Source organism: Tympanuchus pallidicinctus, unplaced genomic scaffold (genome assembly GCF_026119805.1).
Source record: "Tympanuchus pallidicinctus isolate F22 unplaced genomic scaffold, pur_lepc_1.0 scaffold20, whole genome shotgun sequence".
In the NCBI taxonomy this organism is placed as follows: domain Eukaryota; kingdom Metazoa; phylum Chordata; class Aves; order Galliformes; family Phasianidae; genus Tympanuchus; species Tympanuchus pallidicinctus.
In genome coordinates, this window is record NW_026294722.1 from 11,514,512 (window position 1) to 11,528,012 (window position 13,501).

General features: G+C 42.4%; 1 long non-coding RNA gene across 1 annotated transcript in view; it reads left to right on the forward strand.

Annotated features, from left to right (window-relative positions):
• The first annotated feature begins 734 nt into the window (after positions 1 to 734).
• LOC128081010 (uncharacterized) overlaps positions 735 to 13,501 on the forward strand; it is a 55,564-nt gene continuing 42,797 nt past the window's right edge. Inside the window, exon 1 of the long non-coding RNA XR_008206947.1 lies at positions 735 to 1,077. This is a non-coding gene — a long non-coding RNA (uncharacterized LOC128081010). The remainder of the gene's footprint in view (positions 1,078 to 13,501) is intronic.

The window sequence follows — 13,501 nt, forward strand, 5'->3', positions numbered from 1 at the left end:
TGAAGGGCATCCATCAGCAGCCAAGTAACAGCAGCAGCTTGGTTCAGTGCTGGGTTGTGAGAGAAGATGGCAATACCAAGATTTCTACTAATTGACATGCTGTTAAGTAGCCACTGAAGATTTTTCCTGTATCTTCAGTTTAGATTGATAATATATTTGGAATAAAATTCCTTGGTGTTCAGTACCTGAAAACATCTGAGTTTTTTGCAAGTATCCACAAATCTAACACTTAGTGAAATATAGTTGGCAAACCATACCCAAGCTTTTCTTCTTTCTAGATTGGTGTTCCAGGAGATCTGTGGAAAAACTTGGTAAAGGTTTTACTCACTCTGTAAGACCTGTGAGTGAGGGCAGGACTAAGAATTCTAGGAACTGCAGAACAGATTCCCAGTACTGAACTTCTATTCTGACAGCATAAGAAGTTTTTCTAAAACTTTTTCTTTAACACCATCGTTATTCTTCTCATATTGCCTGCAGGCAGATGGGAAACTCAGAATATCTGTTCACCATTGGATTGTTTGTCTGTAGTGGGTGAATTCTGAACGGATCACTGGAGTGATGGACAGATATTTATATAGTTCTTCTGCTTCTCCTGTACGTAGTCAGTAGGCTGTTGCTGCCCTGTTCTTCCCTCTATTCCCAAGCAGATGTGAAAGATCAGCAGTCAGTTTGTTTCTTCAGAACAGAGTGGGGGACAGAACCCTGCATTTACTGCTTTAGCTTTGGGAAATTGTTAGTATTGTAAACACTGAAGCCATTAGTTGGTTGTGTTACAGACTCTGCTGCATTTAATGGAATGCAAAAGAGTTTCCTCTTAGAAAAAAAAGTTTTGCTTATGAGGATATGTGGAGGGAAGAAAAACTTCCAGAAGCCAGTGGTGTTAGCAGGAGAGCCCAATTTGGTCATTATCGTTAAGGCTGCCACCTGTAACCACTGACTGAAAACAAAAGAGGCTTTGTCCACTCTTAAAATGTCCCTTGATTGCTGCTTCAACGTTGGTACTTAAGAGGAGACGCTTGTGATGCTGTCAGTTCTTGGACTGTGTAAAATGATTTTATATGGATCTTCCATCAAAAGGTATGGATTTTTCTCAGCCTCAGTATTTTTATTTGGGAGATGACTACTGTAGAGATGTTTCTTCATTTCACCAGCTCGGTAAATGGATGGCGTTGCTGCAAATCAAGATGACAGAAAAGCATGGATGCAGCTTGGAGCTGCAGTGGGGCATGCGAATGCAGAACCAGCAACTCGTTCTACTGGTAGCTTCAGGGCTACTCAGTTTGGTTTTCCATCTTCCCTTACTGCACAGTGCATGGCTTTGACTTGACTTCAAATTTCATCAAAGATCGAGTCCAGGTTTGGTTTCAGCTGTGGGTAAAGGTTCAGGTTTGTTGTTTTCATCCGAAAATATGGTAATGGTTTGTTTTGAGGACAAAAATTTCCTGTTAAACCTGAACTCCATTTTGACTTCTGACCCGAAGGAAATCCTTTGGGAACCAGCACATCTTCCTTGCTTTTGTTGTCCACTTGTAAAAATCTTCCTCACTTTTTGCATAGATTTCAGTCTGATAGGGGAGGAACAGGCCGTGCTTTTTCTGGCTAGCATATGCTTAATTTGCAAAAAAAGCTATCTGGTTGCCTTGTTTTACTCAATAATCAGGACGTTTCACTGTCTCTCTTTGTGGCATTCATTTGTAAGTTATTCAACTACCTCTAGCATAAGGAGCCTTCTGAATAGGATCATTTGCATTCTCATTTGTATTATGTGTAAATGCGTGGCTTCCGTAGTTGGGTTGGTGAGATGCTAAAATCGTCAAGGCTGTAGGCTCTACAGCAGGTCTGCAGTGTGCCAGCTCGGATTTTAGCACCCGAATTGCCTCATGACGAGTCTGCAGTGGGGAGCACCTGCAAACACGCTTGCTTGCCTTCGTCCCGCGTGCCTGATTTTCTGACCCAAAACGCTCTTTGGGTTTCCCTAAAGCACATGGCATGTTGGATTCTGCTTTACCAGCGTTGTGTCTTTCAGCAGAACACTGAACTGAGCTCCCCTTGCAGGCAAAGAAAAGCACAAACAAAACAACCCCTTCCCACACTTCGACGCTGAATGAGTCTGCTGCGGATCTGATTTAAGAGGTATGAAAACAGGCTCCTGAGCCGAGTGTTAAAAGGGCTTTATGCCTTAAGTGGCAAATGCCACTCTGACAAAGGATTAGTCAAACTTTGAAGGTCGAAGTGGGGTTCGGAAGCTCTGTCTGAAGCTCCTTTTTCCATCTGAAAAAGGGACCTTCAAAGGCAAATTTCAGTACTTGACATGCAGCTTTTTCCCCTCTGTTTCAGCCTTGCAAACAACGAAACAACCAATGACAACAGAGTAAGGAAACACAACAAAAGCATGTAAAACAGCTTGCAAATCTCTTTCATTCACTGCTGAGCTGCTCCTCAGGGGTGGGGGCTTTCTTCTGTTTTATTATAATTTTATTTCTTTTGCATATATTTTTTTTTTTTCTGGCAGCTAAATGCTCTTGTTTTCTGCAGAGAGCAGCTTGAAAATAGGATATCTGATATGGGAGCCTCTGTAAACTTATGAACCGAGAGCCAGACTTTGAGAAGCGCCCTGTGCTCGGTGGGCTGAATTTTCTCCCCTGTGCAGCTGCCACACAGAAATAACCCAGGCAGCCGGGTGTAGTTTCTCTTTGCGTAATAAGAGCGCAATAAGGAACCAGTAATGGGTGAAGTGGAATTGCCAGATTATTTAGAAATCTTTTCTGGCACTGGTCTCTGTGCAGGTTGAATATTTCTAGACATACAGCCAACGCTGCTCTGCTGCTGGCCAAGAACATGTCAGATTTCACTAGGTAAGCAAGGCAGGGTATGGTCAGTACTTGGCTGGGAGACCTCCAAGGAAAACTCAGGTGCTGTAGGATGTGGTAATTACTAATTCAGTAAATAGACTCTCAGTCAGTGCAGCATGTGTCCTATCTAGAAGGATATTGGAGTGCTGCTAGCAGAAAGCACTAGTAGATGTTGGCAGGATGCATTATGACCCCATTAAACATTTTGGGATTATATATTCTGTATCATAATGATATGAAGACCTTCTAAAATTTGCTACCTGCCGTGACCCCCCTGAAAGATTCCTCCATATACAGAGGTTACACAGACCAATGTGTTCTCCTTGCCTTCGAGAGTCTGAAGTACAAGTTACCTCTCTGGTGTTCTTTCTTGTCCAAATAAATCTTCTGGCTGCCTTGGTGAAGGCCACTGTGGCACAGGTCTTCATTCCTTTCTCACTTTGACCAGTGATTTTTATCTTGAGTCAAAAATTAGAGTATGGGACCGGAAAAACTCTTAACACTTTCAATGAAGTTATAGTGTAGGAGGTTGTTTGATGGAGGGAGAATGAGGTTGGTATTCAGAACCCCTCAAGAGCGTGGCTTGATTCTGGGACCCTGCCTGTACTTCTATTTTTGACTCTTTAGTTTTCGGTATTCAAGCGTTAGACTTCTAATACAGTAATACTTTTCATCCTTCCTCTTACTGTGCAGGCTTTCACTGTAAAATATCACTTATGTCTTGCTCTGAGAGCTGGTGGATTGGACTTGCTGAAGATAAAAGTTCTATCTACTGAGTAGTAAATAATAAGAAATATTTTTTTTTTCTGTACAATGTAAAGGTGGTAAAAATTGTGTATCTCCTTACCTGGAATTTGCTATTGATGCCTGAATACCTGTTCATACAGCTCAGTAGCACAGAGCACATTATTAAAAGGTGTTTCAAATATAAAGTTTGAAATCATCAGCTTTACATAGGTAGTCATAGGCAATAGGATGTAGTCATAGGCAAAGTGATTTTGAATGTTTTAAAAAGATAAATTCTTCTGAAATATTCTGAGATCAATATTTCTGCTTCATTTTAATCCGTTTTTTGGCATTTCCATATGGTATTAGTAGAGCACATTGGCAAAGGCAACAACAAGACTAACAGCTGATCTTTGCTTGGTGAAGTCTTTGAAATCCCTCTGAACTGAAGTGTTGGTTGAAGTAGCCCCACTGCTGATAAATCCTGACCATTTGTAGCTGCCAGATGTCTGCAATCAGTACAGCTTTCCTCATGTGTCCTGACCGAAACATGGGTGCGTGTAAGGAGAGGGGAAGTAGGGAAGAAAAATGTAAATCTTCCATTTTTCCTGTTCATTTTCAAAACCATGTCTCTGCAACCTGCTGATGCCTAATAGATGTTAATTACCTTGCTTGTTTCTATCTTTTTTAAGATACTCAGGAAGTTTTGCAAATCAGAAATGCACTGGTAGGATATGCAGACGTGGATTTTTATCCGTGACCATTTACCTGTTTCAGCTTTGGGTTCTGTACATCCAAGGTTGTTTTTATTTTAAACTAAAAATAAATAGAGTACAATTTCAGTGAGTGCAAAGGTTCTTGTACAGAATACAGAATAAAGAAAAGCAAGAAGCTCTTCCTTACTGAAGTATGTTTGTTGCCAAGTAGACTGAGAGAACATCTGGGATTCCTCTGTGTACCGTGGTCTTCAGTGGAGTTCTCTTCTTTCTGATAAAGCAGTTGTCTCTGATAATGGCATTATGGGATTGGAAAGCAAGTGCTGTCTGCATCAGAATGGGATTCTTTCTATCTGTCTGACTAATACACTCTTAAATTACGTAATTTCTTGTGTTCCTCCTGATATCACTGGAGCTCCATAACACTTTAACCTCCCCAACTTCTTGACTTCAGCTTTTCTTATCTCTTTTTGGAGCTACACCCCCCCAACTCTCTTCCCACCTTTACAGGCTTGCATTGGCTCTAAGGTTAATGTCATGATGCTTATTCTGTGCTGCCTTGCTTCTTAGCACTTGTGTGCTTACCACAAATGCTAGTTCTTAGATAAGAAAAAAAATATGAGAAGTCATGCTTGTGGAGTTGAAAAAATATGATTTTAGTGATCCCTCTGCAAAACTTCTGTGTGTCTAGAGAACAGCAACGTGCTTTGTGTCTAGTTTCCAAAATCCATTCTAAAGAGCCATTCTAAAGAGCTTTTGATCCGATACAAAACACTTAAACAGGAGACGGAAGGAGGCTCAGGCATTTGGGAAGAAACCTGGCAGTTGGATTTCTGGAACAGCCCGTTCTGTCCAGGCTTTGTGGAGGAGAGTGGGAAAGCTCACTCAGCCTCTCTCCACTTTGTAATTCAGCACTGCTCTTTCAGACAGATTTGGGGAGTGAACCACTGAAAAATCTGCCAGCTCCTTCCCCACCTGTGAGTTTGGGCAGTCTCCACCTCTGCTCTTTGTGCACTATTTATTTATCCTAGGAGGACTGATGGGGGTTGGATGGGAGAGAGGTGACAAACTGAGATGAGGTTTGAGGAGGGAGGGGAGTGCAGATAATGGAGGGTTTGGGGGATTGGGATGGGTCTAAATGGCTTGACAGTGGAATAAGCAAATATGCAAGTAGTACTTTCTCCAGTCTCCTTCAGCTAACACAAACCCTGAGCAGCCACGTGAGTGACTCTTTTGGTGTCAAACTCAAATCTGTTTTCACATTTACAGACCACTGCTGATTTGAATTAAAAATCTTTGTTCAGAGTTTTTAGACTTTCTGCCTTTCCAGCCAATATTTTTCTTTTTTGAAAAAATATTCCCTTCTGCAGTTTGGCTTTTGATTATATGTGGTATTGAAATGGCTACGTAAGATGCATTTACTGTTTCTACTGCACAATAAGATGTTTGAAATGTATATTTTCCTTCCTGTCTTGAACTTCCTCTTCTCTTTTATATAAATATATGTAAGTTTGGCTTCTGGGGATGTTCTGTAGGTGTTGGAGACTTTGTGCTTTGCATGGCTGACACAAAAAAGATATTACGAATGCTAGTGGAATATCCAGGTAAGTAGCTGAAATGAAGTTATGTTTGTAGATAAAAGCCACTTTTGTTTCTTCCAAGGCCTGTTCACAGAGATCACCAGCAATAAGGATTTTAGCAGTGGAACTGCTTTGCGCAGTGAATTACCCAGGGAAGTTTAGAGCTCATATATGTTTTATATATTCTACTGGTGGAATGGGCACAGAGCCTCAGTCTCTAAAGCCCTCCATGATATTCTAGCACGCTGCCATTGAGATGTTTCTGCAGTCTTCCCTTCAGCCCTGCGCATGAATAAGATAAATCCCCAATGGTGTAGGTTGCCTTCTCAGCTCAGTTCTTTAGGTGCTTTGTCTGGGCTTTCCATCCCTGTAGTCATTTACTGAATCACAGCAGGATCTTTCTGGGATGGCCTCCAAGACGATCCTTTGAAGGATGAAATACAGCCACTAACAGGCATTTCCACTTCTTTGTCCCCTGTCTCTGCCTCCCACCTTGGGCAGAAAACTGGCTTTGTGTTTGCACTCATAGTAAGTTGGAGGTGTGCTGTCTCTTTTATCAGAAATAAATAAAAAGGTGTGATGGCAAGGACATGGCCTGTGAAAATCCTCTTTTCCTTTTTCTCTTTTGGAGTATGCTCGTGTAACTTCAGACTCTACAAATGTTTTTTTAATATATACGTATATATTTAATATATCAAAAAAAAAAAAAGGAGCGCAGGAATCTTTTTCCTGCCTAACACCTGGACCTCCCCAGAGGGATTTCCTGCCAGCTGCAGCCTTTGAGGTTGACCTTGGTTGGTTGGTTTGGTTTTGCTTTGAATCAGAGCCGCACCATTTGGACACGTACGTCCCAAGTCCCAGGAGCAATCCCTAATGCCTCGGTATCTGTTAAACCATCCCGGCTGATTCCTGCGCTGCCCTGCTGGGGGAATGTGCCGGAGGTGGAGAGCCATAAGGGCTGGGAATGCCAGGCATTCCCATCCGGGCTCCCATCGGACTCCAGGCTGGCCCCAGGCGAAGCTGGGAGCCTCCTTGCAGGCGTCCCTGTCTCTGGCACAGCCCTGTCCTCGCATCGCTCCCATCGCCGCGCGTGCTGCTGCCTCTGCTGGGAGCGCAACTACAAAGCTCTTAAGAATACCCAGGCAGCCAAAAATAATAGCAATAAAAATAAAGACGTTATTAAAGCCAGATACGAGTGATCTGAAGTCACAGCGAGTGTAACATGACTCAGTCAAATCCCCAGGACAGTTGGAGACAGAAAGGAAAGGAGAGAGGAAAATCTCTATCTGTTTAAAGTTCTGGGCCCCAAGCTCCTTACAAGTCGGCTTTGATAATTCATCAGACGACCACAAAAAAGAATGCCTCCCCCGCTCCAGATGCAACCGTGTCTTGTCCCAGCCTCTTTTTCCACAGCCTGTGAATCTCGCCACATCAAGGAGGAGAGAAAATACATTTAAAAGTTTTCCTTATTTAGGTTGGGTAGGTTTGAAATATCCTCCAAAGGCAAACGTGCATGTGTTACTGAAAGTGTGCGTGCGTATGTACACATGGAGAGCTGTACTCGGGAAAAGGGAAAAATTACTGGAAAAAGCAGCATTTGCAGTTCACACCCAATGCAATTAGAGGAAGAGGCAGCTGCAAGCTTCTTTATTGTGGTGTGTCTAAACTAAGAAGAAGAAAAACCCACAAGCTTCCACTAAAGAGTGGCTTCATGCCTGTAGGCTGAGATGGGTAAGGGACCCTCAGCTGTCGGTTGCTTCAGATGGAATTGGGGAATCACTCCTTGTAGGTGCATCCGTTTGTTGTTGGGACACTTGCTGGAAAAGCAGATAGGTGCCAGTTTGCAGGAGGAGCGGGAGGGAGACCTAGGATACAGCACTGCTTGTGATTCTTTGCCGTTGAGATGGGAGGTGAATTTTTCAGGTCTTATTGTGGCATTAAAGGATCCAAAGGGTGCCATAAAGAAGTACTTCACAAGTCATGTGGGGAGAGTGCGACTAGGGCTGGGACTAATGGACTTGAAGCAAATGGTAGCAAGGGGGCCAATCAAGAAAACTTGGATCTGCTTTCAGTATCACACAGTGTGTGTGTTTTGTTCTTGCATTTTAGCTGAGGCCAACTCCGATGTAAACAGATGGACTTCAAAGTAGTTGGTCTGAATAAAAGCTTACATGATATTTTAATGATTCAAGTCTTTTGGGACTGTAAAACTAGATTGGAAATCTCAGAAGATATTTATTTTTGCTTTTTGGGGGCCAGGCAGAGAGACGACATCTAGTTTCAGTTTTTTTGGTAGATGCTTTGTTTTTCTGCACCCTATGACTCTGAGATGCTTTTGCACTTCTTACAAGGGAGAAGCACCTGATTTTTTTTTTTTTCAGGTGAAATTGTTGCCTGTTTTTCCATAATGTTATCAAAATTTGAAACTTTTTAGTCTTCTAGGAGGTCTGATACTTGTTTTGTTCTTTCTTTTTCTCTCCTTGTCATCAAATAGAAAGAAATCATATCTTGCTGATGTTTTTCTATTCCTGACAGGCTTTGTTACTATCATTTTTCACTTCATTTTATTGATTTTGAAAAATAAGGATATTTAGAAAAGGTCATGTGGCATAAATGTAACAAAGAGAAGAATAGAAATTCAAAGGAGAATTTTGGTGTCTGCAGTGTTTTAAGCGGGCAGGATTTTTCCTTCACCCTGACAGCTCTTTGCCTTATGAAATGTCTGCTTCTGATTCTATTTTATTTTATTTTTTTAAATGAAAGATTAATAAGAATTTCCATAGACCAGTGATGAGTGCAAGAAGTTTAGCTTGTGGTAGAGCCGCAGCTCTGCTCCTAGCTGGGGTCAGGCAGTGCCAGATGTGCATGGGACACAGATTTCACTGCTCTTCTGCAAGCCTGAAAAGAGTTTTGAGTGATCTTTTGAGGGATGAGAGGATCTTGTACTGGGTATTTAGACTTCAGTTTTGGATATTTCATGTCTTCTGAGTCCTTTAGCTTTATAGAAAACCCATTCCTAATTTGCAAAATCCCAAGCTATTTCAGGGCCAGCACAGATGGACCAGTTTAAACATTGTCCTGGATTTCCACTGTAAACCCCAGAGCTGGGATTTGCAATCTTAATTCTGATAAACAACTAATTGTGTGATTTGCCCATGCTCTGTCCGTTAAGATGTAAGTTGGGACGTGGTCTGAGGGTTTCCTCTGTTTGTGAATCTAACTCAGCAAAGCTTGACTGCAAGATTCAGTAAAGTCTGGGCACTTATTAGTGCCTGTTACACAAGGTCTGGACAGGCAGTGTTACTTGATTAATACCACAGGCAGTACAGTCACAGTCTTTCAAAATGTATTTGATGTCCTTAATAGAGCTTTGTAAGCTCAGCACTGTGTGCCTGGGCTATATACAGAAGTTTTAATTTAGAAAGGCTGCTACTTGCAGTTGTGTCAATATTACTTTAAAAAGTGTACAGGCAGAGGCTGGGGAGATGAGAGAGCAATTTGGGAGCTTTTAGGCCCCACTTCCAACTGAGACTTTTGTTAGATAAAATATCTAGGGTTAGATATCTAGGATTTTCACAGGGAGTGAAAGGAGTCACATGACCTGTTTCTGTGTTATATGGATATATATTGATATGCAATTGCGTTAGGCTTCAACTATTCCTGCCTACCTGTTAATTATTGCTGAAAAAAATGTGTTGAGTAAAACAATTGATGTATGTCCAAAATGTACTGCTTTGCCCCAGTGTGGCTATGTCCAGTGAGCTCCAGAAATACCAGTCCGGATTTGCAGCTGGTCAGTTCTGTGCATGCACATACCTTGCCTCCACTTGTGTTGTCTTTTGTGATAAATCCATACGCAGCCTCAGATGGGGTTCAGACTTAGGCTTCCTATCTGTGAGGTCTAACACTTTATAAACTGCTTACAGCTGTAGACTTAACATGGAACTGAACTTCTGAATTTCTAAAATATGGTAATGAATCTGGCAATAATGAATTTCTAGTCCATGTACTCTGAAAGTTAAACACCTATTTGGAACTGTGTCTAAACACAGAGCCATAGTTCCAACCTTGGAGCTGTGTTTTGTGCTGAGATCGTTCCCAAATGTCATTATCAGCTATGATTTGTTAGGTACAACCAGCAGCTGTGCCTAGAGGGGAAAGTTCCCAGGATCAGTGACTCTCGGAAAGTGTTTCAATGTCTTTTGTAGTCACCTGAATTGCTCTAAGAGATGTTTTTCCTGTATTTTTCATTAATGAAATTCTGGCCGTCTCCTCCTCTGTCACTCGAATGACAACGCAGAGTCAAAGCAAAATCTTCTTGTTTGGTCCTGGTGCTTCTGGGGCATATTCCAAGCACCAAATGTGAATGTGAGCCCATAACCAAACTCTGTCGTGGAGGAAGTGGGACAGATCTGAGGGCAGCAAGGTGGTGTTCGCCTGAACCTCCCAGAGTTTAAGATTTAATTGGAAGGATATTGTTGGATTGTTGCAACATATTGCTTTTCCATATTTCCATATGTGATCCTAGCTTGGGGTCATTTGAGAGCAGTCCAAGTGATGACTTCAGCAAGTATCTTAAATAAATTAGAATCAGGCAGTGACGGAAGAATTCTGGTTGTGGTTGGTCTGTCTTTTGGAAACTAGAGCATATTAGCGGAAACCAACAACAAATTCAGTATGAATCTATTGGGAAAGGAGAAAAACTTCCACATCGCAGCATCTCCCGCCTCAAAGTCAAGGATGTGAAATATCTCAGTTGGCCACCACATCACGAAGGACGATTTATTGCATCTGTTTAAAAACAATTCTTTGTTCTCTGGGGGCTCTGTCCTTCACTAGAAGAGCTTCGGACTCAATGATCTAATAGATCTTCCATCTCTAACTTTTGTGGCTTGCCATATGTAGAGATAAATATCTTTCTTTCCGATCAGCATTGACGGACAGACTTTGAGGCATGGAAACGTTATTGTGTGTGGGACGGGGGGAGGGGAGTAAGGCCATTTGCTGAGTGTTATTGTCTGCAGGGCATAGGATTATTGGAAAATGATAAATAGCTGGGCAGGCAAAGGAAATATGAAAACCCTGTCGCAGAACAGAGTTGCCCAAGATTTCTGTTCATATTGCGGTGACCAAAAGAAATTTACATTGGAAAAACCCTCTTGCCTTCAGGGCTGAATGTTATGAACCTTCAAAGCTATTCTTTAGAAGAAAAGGGGCTGGGAATGAAAGGAGTGGGAGGGTTTGCCATGCTGTTTCTGCGGAGCAGGGGTCACTGCAGAATAACATTCATCATCTTGTTGATGCCGTTCTGAGAATGGGAACAAGGTGGGAGAGATAAAAGCAAGGTTGAACTGCAGTCTGGCATGTGATGCTTGTTCTCCAGTCCCATGGGATCTGTGAGTGGACAAAGTCCAAACTTTTCTTCTGGATTTCATTCAAGGATTGTTAAGCTGGCCTGCGGACTGGGTGCCTTTACTGTAATAACTTGTTTTTCTCTTGACTGGCTTGGACTTCAGCCTTTCATTCAAATCTATTAGTCACAGGAGTACGTGTAATGAACAGATCTGCTAGTGCAAGTCAGCATGGATCTTTAACACTTGAAGATTGGATCTGAGAACTGATACACTGGCCATACTTTGTGCCTCAAGGAAGTAAGGGCATCATTGACAGGTAATTGCTTAAATGTGGGGTTGTATCCCATTATAAAAACATCACCAGATTTGTTCTTGTTTTAGTTCACCTTCCCCCCAGGTCCTGTCCTGTCCCAGCCCTGTGACTGGGCAGAACAAGATGTTTATGGTACCCAAGGCAGTGTCCGTTCCTGACTTTTTTGAAATCAGGGTAGTGGATGAACTGGCTGCAGCAGGTGATTTTTCATGTTTCTTCAGTATCATGGGAGAACAGAAATAAATAGTAGTATTTTCTTGCAAAACAAATATGAGGTGTACTTGAAAATTAGTGGTGTGTTTAATAGAGTTATATTAATAATAACTTGTGATCATCAAACTAACAGAAAAGCATGGAGCTTCATTTTTGATTAATTTATCGGGCACAATAATTGGCATCCAACTGGGAGGTCTGATTTGCAGAGTAGCAGTGCACCCTTCATTGTCCGGTGGAATTTTTGAGTTTGAATGAGAAAAAGGCATTGCATTTATCCTCCTCTGCCTTCGCTGTATCCAAAGCTGCCATGAACTGTGTTGTATTTTGATGGTGATGGAGATAGTTCACCAGGCCTGACACCACAGCTTCAGCAAACACTGTGTGCTGCGTTTCCTTTTTAATGTATATTTAGACACAGCAGCCATCTGAGGCATGGGTTCAGCATTCCTGTGGCTGGGCTGGCAGGCCATCACTGCTGCTCTGCCCTCACCAGCTTCTTCCTGCACAGCTCTCATTGAAATGAACTCATTTGGTGCATCTGTTCAGTGGAGATGAGCACTCTCATTTTATCTTCTAATCCCTGTTTTAGCTATTTAATGTCCCTTTTCACCCACGTGGTGTCATACTTGGGTATTACAGGGTGAATGACAGCTGTGTCAAAGTTGGGATCTTCACATGACGTGTTCAGCGCTTCCCAGCAAAGGTCGCTTGCAATTTTTCCTCTGAACGGTGGAGAAGTGGTTTATAGCTTTAGGGGCTGTACTGGGTTGTGCTGGATGATTGTGAGAGCTGACTGAACTTCAGTGTGCTCCTAAAGCCTTCTATGTCACATCCCCATTTTCTTTCTAGAGATTCAGCTTGGCTTCAGACTGCCTTTAAATCACTCAGTGCCAGAGGTGAGTTATAAAGCTCTCTGCCTGTGCTGTCCACCCAGGGCTGGATTTGTAGCACCATCTCAGGGGCTGATGAGAGATGAATTTTGCTGCATCAGGTATCTACCTCCACAGCTGGCCTCTTGAGTGATAAATATACATCTAAGCGTGCTCAAAAGCACAACGAAGGTTTTCCCTTTGAGAGTGTTACATAGGTTGTCCCAGGATGGGGTAATCTACCCAGAAAGAGTGTGCACCTAAGCAGTAAGCTGGATTTGAAGCCAGGCCTTGAGGTTTGAGAACCTTGGTCTGACAAAGTGCTGACACATCCACTACAGCAACAAGACTGTGTTCCAAAAGATAATGATGTTTTTTACAAGCTGTAGACAAGGCATTGATGCGTCTAAAATAATTATTAGATACAATTAAAAATGTGGAAAAGAAAAAAGGCTGATAGACGTTGCTGTGTGTACTTGAACACCATGCTTGTCTTCTGAAAAACAAAATGCTTTTTGGAGTTAATTGTTCATTTTTGAAGCATGACTTGCACTAGAGCAGGGAGATGCCTTGTTCCAAAGTCTGTCTTCTGTGGGTGCTCGCTGGAGCTTTTGGAACCAGTGTTACAGGATCAGCCTGGTGGTGTGCTCAGCCCAGTGCTCAGCCAACACCAGGTGCTGCTTCCAGGGAGATCTGAGTGCCTGGGAAGGGCAGCAATCTGGTAAGTTGTTCTGATGCAAACCGGCTTATGCCTTGCAGCTCTGGAGCCTAATGGGGACTTGGTTTTGACACAAAGCAGTTTTTCTAGGGTTTGTAGGAAATCTGGTTTAAAACTGCCTAGAGGCTTTGAGGAGATTTGGGACCTGTTGATTTTG